This window comes from Ylistrum balloti, unplaced genomic scaffold (genome assembly GCF_031769215.1).
Source record: "Ylistrum balloti isolate Yb309-2 unplaced genomic scaffold, AGI_CSIRO_Ybal_v1 Utg369712, whole genome shotgun sequence".
Lineage (NCBI taxonomy): Eukaryota > Metazoa > Mollusca > Bivalvia > Pectinida > Pectinidae > Ylistrum > Ylistrum balloti.
This window is the reverse complement of record NW_026781937.1, coordinates 661,192-667,649: the sequence shown is the minus strand read 5'-3', so window position 1 is coordinate 667,649 and position 6,458 is coordinate 661,192.

Genomic DNA, 6,458 nt, shown 5'->3' with positions numbered 1-6,458 from the left:
CAGTTTATTTTCTAGACAAAGGGCATTTATTTATTTAACAGGATTTACGTCCACTATTATCGCCTCTTGACCTTTCAGCGGACGATCGCGAGAGTACCACGGATGAAGTTATGGGAAAGGCCAAGGTCCAGTGCGGAATTCGCTCGCGTTAACTTTTGGGTTTGTTCACTGATCCGTGAAGTATCTTCTCCTTTAGGTTGTTATTTACCTGAGCCCAATTCTACAAATACTATTATGCTGACGGGCAGAGTCACGGAGACGATAAACCATAATCGTCATCATCATCATTACTATGCTGTACATGTCGTTGGGAAGGACTCACACCTGTGACCTGTCTACACTGTTGGCCAATGAGAAGTAAATCTCGCGGTATTTTCGTAACAATAATGCTGATAAATTAATGCCATGGATTTAGAAAGGATTTTCTTCATATTTCGGCCTGAAAATGGTGTAAAGTAATAGGCGATATTTCAGTCATAAATAGCTTGATAAAAGTTAACAGATTTTTTTTGGGCGAGGCGACCCGAACCTGCTAGGGGTGTAGGTGGATACGAGGGCATACTCTACTGGAAAACGTATCATTGTTTTGATCTCAGGTGATATTTCGCACGTTCTGACATCGTTTTTTTTTTTAAATTTGTTCCTCTTCTTCTTTTTTTTTTCTTTTTTATTAAAAATGTGATGGTCAATCATACAACATTTTTTCGACTTAAAAAATCGTTAGGATATGAAATATTTTGTTGTTAACGTGTTTGTTTGTTTACAGAACAAGCTGTTTCTTGATGATAATTTAGCTACGTTTTCAAGAAATCAAATGGATTATATGGCTACTTTTATTTTATTTTTGATAACCTTCACCGAATGTAAACGCAAGTTCACACAAATAACACAGAGGCGATTCCGGACTTTGTTGGGTAGCTGTACAATATGTTCATTTGTCTAATACATTGACATCCAAAGTTAAAAAAGATACCTGTGTATCTCTAAATTTATTGTCAGTTACAAGCAGCATGTCACATATATAATGTTAGTAAAAAAGAGAAAATCTCTAATTATAGATTTTGAGGGGTTTGTGTGTTTCCTCCTTATGAGTTTTGAAGTTTTATTGTGTTGGTGGTCTCCCCTATTTGAGTTAAATTTTGTCATTGAGTTGTTGTTGACATTTTTAACCATCGCTTTTGACTACGAGTCGTTTATGATTTTGAGTTTAAGTTGTTGAAACCTTTTGAGTTTCAAATTTTGACTCACGAGTTAATGTTGGTTCCCTATTTAGTTCTAATTTTTGACTCGAGTTAATAGTGGTGCCCCTATTGAGGTCTAACTTTTGACTGTCGAGTTAATAGTGGTGCCCCTATTGAGGTCTAACTGTTGACTCTCGAGTTAATGGTGGTTCCTCAATTGAATTCTGACTTTTGACTCTTGTGTTAATAGTGGTTCCTCTATTGAGTTCTAACTGTTGACTCGTGAGTTAATGATTGTCCCCCTATTAAGGTATAACTTTTGACTCTTCTGGTAATAGAGATTTTCATATGGAATTCTACTTTTTGACTGAATTGTTGGTAGATCCCCCTTTTAAGTTTACACTTTGTCTATGAGTTGTTGATGGTTTCGCCCTTTTAGTTTCTAAATTTCACTCTAATTTGTCGCTGGTCACCCTTATGATTTCTAATTGTTGACTCTTAAGTTGTTGGTAGTTTCCTGTTTTATGTTAAAGCTTTTGACTTTTTGATTTGTTGGAGGTTAACCCTGACGAGTTCTAAATTTTTACTTTTGGTGTTCATTTTTTCGAGTTCTTACATTTGACTGTGTGTTATTGTTCCGCCTCTGAAGTTATCGGTGGTTACCTTATTTTTGAGTTTTGTGGTAAAGTTATTGGTATTTCACACTTTTTTTATTTTAACATTAAGTTGTTGGTGGTGGTTCATCTTATTTTAGTTTTAACTTTTAGTTTATGTTGTCAGTGGTTCACCCTTCCCTGTTTGAGTTTTAACTTTTAGTTTATGTTGTCAGTGGTTCACCCTTCCCTGTTTGAGTTTTAACTTTTAGTTTATGTTGTCAGTGGTTCACCCTTCCCTGTTCGAGTTTTAACTCCGCTATGTGGTTGGTGTTATACCCTGTTTGAGTTTTAACTCAGTTATGTGGTTGGTGTTATACCCTTTTTGAGTTTTAACTTTGCTATGTGGTTGGTGTTATACCCTGTTTGAGTTTTAACTCCGCTATGTGGTTGGTGTTATACCCTGTTTGAGTTTTAACTCCGCTATGTGGTTGGTGTTATACCCTGTTTGAGTTTTAACTTTACTATGTGGTTGGTGTTATACCCTGTTTGAGTTTTAACTTTACTATGTGGTTGGTGTTATACCCTTTTTGAGTTTTAACTCCGCTATGTGGTTGGTGTTATACCCTGTTTGAGTTTTAACTCCGCTATGTGGTTGGTGTTATACCCTGTTTGAGTTTTAACTCAGCTATGTGGTTGGTGTTATACCCTGTTTGAGTTTTAACTCAGCTATGTGGTTGGTGTTATACCCTTTTTGAGTTTTAACTCAGCTATGTGGTTGGTGTTATATATACCCTGTTTGGTAGTTTGAGTTTTAACTCAGCTATGTGGTTGGTAATATACCCTGTTTGAGTTTTAACTCAGCTATGTGGTTGGTGTTATACCCTGTTTGAGTTTTAACTCAGCTATGTGGTTGGTGTTATACCCTGCTATGTGGTTGGTGTTATACCCTGTTTGAGTTTTAACTCAGCTATGTGGTTGGTGTTATACCCTTTTTGAGTTTTAACTCAGCTATGTGGTTGGTAATATACCCTGTTTGAGTTTTAACTCAGCTATGTGGTTGGTGTTATACCCTGTTTGAGTTTTAACTCAGCTATTTGGTTGGTGTTATACCCTGTTTTAACTCAGATGTTTTAACTTTTGAGTTTTAGCTATGTGGTTGGTGTTATACCCTGTTTGAGTTTTAACATTGCTATGTTGTTGGTATTATACCCTGTTTGAGTTTAAACTCAGCTATGTGGTTGGTGTTATACCCTTTTTGAATTTTAACTCAGTTATGTGGTTGGTGTTATACCCTGTTTGAGTTTTAACTCAGCTATGTGGTTGGTAATATACCCTGTTTGAGTTTTAACTCAGCTATGTGGTTGGTGTTATACCCTGTTTGAGTTTTAACTCAGCTATGTGGTTGGTGTTATACCCTGTTTGAGTTTTAACTCAGCTATGTGGTTGGTGTTATACCCTGTTTGAGTTTTAACTCAGCTATGTGGTTGGTGTTATACCCTTTTTGTGTTTTAACTCAGCTATGTGGTTGGTGTTATACCCTGTTTGAGTTTTAACTCAGCTATGTGGTTGGTGTTATACCCTTTTTGAGTTTTAACTCAGTTATGTGGTTGGTGTTATACCCTGTTTGAGTTTTAACTCAGCTATGTGGTTGGTGTTATACCCTTTTTGAGTTTTAACTCAGCTATGTGGTTGGTGTTATACCCTGTTTGAGTTTTAACTCAGCTATGTGGTTGGTGTTATACCCTGTTTGAGTTTTAACTCAGCTATGTGGTTGGTGTTATACCCTGTTTGAGTTTTAACTCAGCTATGTGGTTGGTGTTATACCCTGTTTGAGTTTTAACTCCGCTATGTGGTTGGTGTTATACTCTTTTTGAATTTTAACTCAGTTATGTGGTTGGTGTTATACCCTGTTTGAGTTTTAACTCAGCTATGTGGTTGGTGTTATACCCTTTTGAGTTTTAACTCAGCTATGTGGTTGGTGTTAGTATGTGGTTGTTTTAACTTTAACTATGTGGTTGGTGTTATACCCTGTTTGAGTTTTAACTCAGCTATGTGGTTGGTGTTATATGTGGTTGGTGTTATACCCTGTTTTGAGTTTTAACTCAGCTATGTGGTTGGTGTTATACCCTGTTTGAGTTTTAACTCAGCTATGTGGTTGGTGTTATACCCTGTTTGAGTTTTAACTCAGCTATGTGGTTGGTGTTATACCCTGTTTGAGTTTTAACTCCGCTATGTGGTTGGTGTTATACCCTGTTTGAGTTTTAACTCAGCTATGTGGTTGGTGTTATACCCTGTTTGAGTTTTAACTCAGCTATGTGGTTGGTGTTATACCCTGTTTGAGTTTTAACTCAGCTATGTGGTTGGTGTTATACCCTGTTTGAGTTTTAACTCAGCTATGTGGTTGGTGTTATACCCTGTTTGAGTTTTAACTCAGCTATGTGGTTGGTGTTATACCCTGTTTGAGTTTTAACTCAGTTATGTGGTTGGTGTTATACCCTGTTTGAGTTTTAACTTTACTATGTGGTTGGTGTTATACCCTTTTTGAGTTTTAACTCAGCTATGTGGTTGGTGTTATACCCTGTTTGAGTTTTAACTTTGCTATGTGGTTGGTGTTATACCCTGTTTGAGTTTTAACTCCGCTATGTGGTTGGTGTTATACCATGTTTGAGTTTTAACTTTACTATGTTGTTGGTGTTATACGTTTTTTGAGTTTTAACTTTACTATGTGGTTGGTGTTATACCCTGTTTGAGTTTTAACTCAGCTATGTGGTTGGTATTATACCCTTTTTGAGTTTTAACTTTTAACTTGTTAGTAGTCCACTCATTTTGAGTTTTTATTTTTGAATTTTGACACTTGAGTTGACTTGTCGGTGGTTCACCAATTAAATTCTTATTTCAGCCTGAGTTGTTGTTGCTACCCCATTTTAAGTTCTAACTTTTGACTTCTGACTTGTCATTGGTGTTTCTCCCATTTCATGGTATTAGTTATGCGAACCAGCGATCTGTGGTGTTGCAAATGGAACCTTCAATTTTGTCATGAAATGTTCTAGGGGTGCAGAGCGGATGCGATCGCAGCTCCAGGAGTATCGAGGATGAGCGAAATGTTGCCTAGAAACATATATTACAGTACTTGAAGTCAGAGGTCAAAATGTGTTCCTGTGTTGCTATGCAACATGATACCAAATGTGTTCCGTGCATCATAAATACCTAACTTTGCAGAAATTGGTATCCAGACGAGGAAAAATGACCATCTTTATTCAAAATGGGAGTTAAATGGTAAAATTCCTGCTTGAACTAGCATCACTAAGACAGCTTATTCATGTGATTCTGTGTCAAATGTGGTGTTTCCAGCAATGCTGATATCCCAAAGAGGTCGGCCTAAAGATTTGTTTACCTTTCCAGATCCCTCACCGATACATTGCTTTGTGCCATCAAGGTTGTTTCCCTTGGCTTTACATTTAATCCAATTCAATTGATGACACACTTGCCTAATTAACTAATTACGTAACTAAATTACTAAACTATGAACGCCGATTGTCACAACACAGACAAAAATAATTAATTATTTTAAGGAAATAGGAAAGTTCGAACCATAAACTAAATACCAAAAATACTAGAACAGTAAGTATAGCGCCGATATTGTTAATTTTTAAGCAACAAACGACATTTTGAATGTCTTCTATATTCAGTCCATTCCACATTATTTAGCATATAGATAGCTTTATCTCTTACCTTAACCCTGCCCAAAGATCGAAGCCTCACGGTTTGTGCAAAGTGTTGATTTTATGGCTTTGATGTGTATCACCCCAATGACTTGTTGAACAATGGTGGACATAGGAGACAATCCTGTTACTCTCTAAACCTTCTAGTACACATGAGACTTTCCCAATATATAACAACCCCTTGCACACATACAAATAATTCCGACATGTCCTTGAATGACTATATCTGTCAATTATAATTAGGACGTTAGATACACTATCTTATATGACTGATAATTACTATACAAACCTTCCAACAATATATTACATACCACATATACTCCTAACATCAATTGTTCTTTTGACATTACTTTCTGCAATTCCTACTTAGACGGAGACTTTAAATTCATACTACAGTGTCATTCCCACAATGAGAGGTATATGTGTATGTGCGGATTGTAAACTTGTCTTCAGGAGAGACATTGAAACCAAGAAATCTGCTAGAAATTTAAGACTTCCCTCGCATAATTGGTCGATCGATGTTTTAAAAGCAGATGGCCATACCTTTACTGATGATCAAGAGATTGGTGTGTGCCCAAGCGCGCAAAACACGAACTCAGCTTTCAAGCTTTGGTGTCCTAGGTCCTCACTTATTTGTTCACATCGCCTCGTAAGGAAAGATCATAGCCCTAACGTTGACATCCGGAATGATACAAGAGAAATGTTGCCCTCCCAGCGACCTTCCAGATCAATAGACATCAATGATCTTTTGGAGATAATAAATATATCAAAGTATGGGTCTTCTTTTACTCTGCGTTTCTCCTCTGTAAAGCCTCGACTGATTGGACAAGAAGACAGTTTCTAAAACTTCGTTCTCATTGTTTATCCCCGATTGACATGTCAATTTCCAGTATATCGAAAACATTTCTTTCCACAGTAAAACCATTAGAAATAACCATTGTGTTCCTTGGACGTTGACC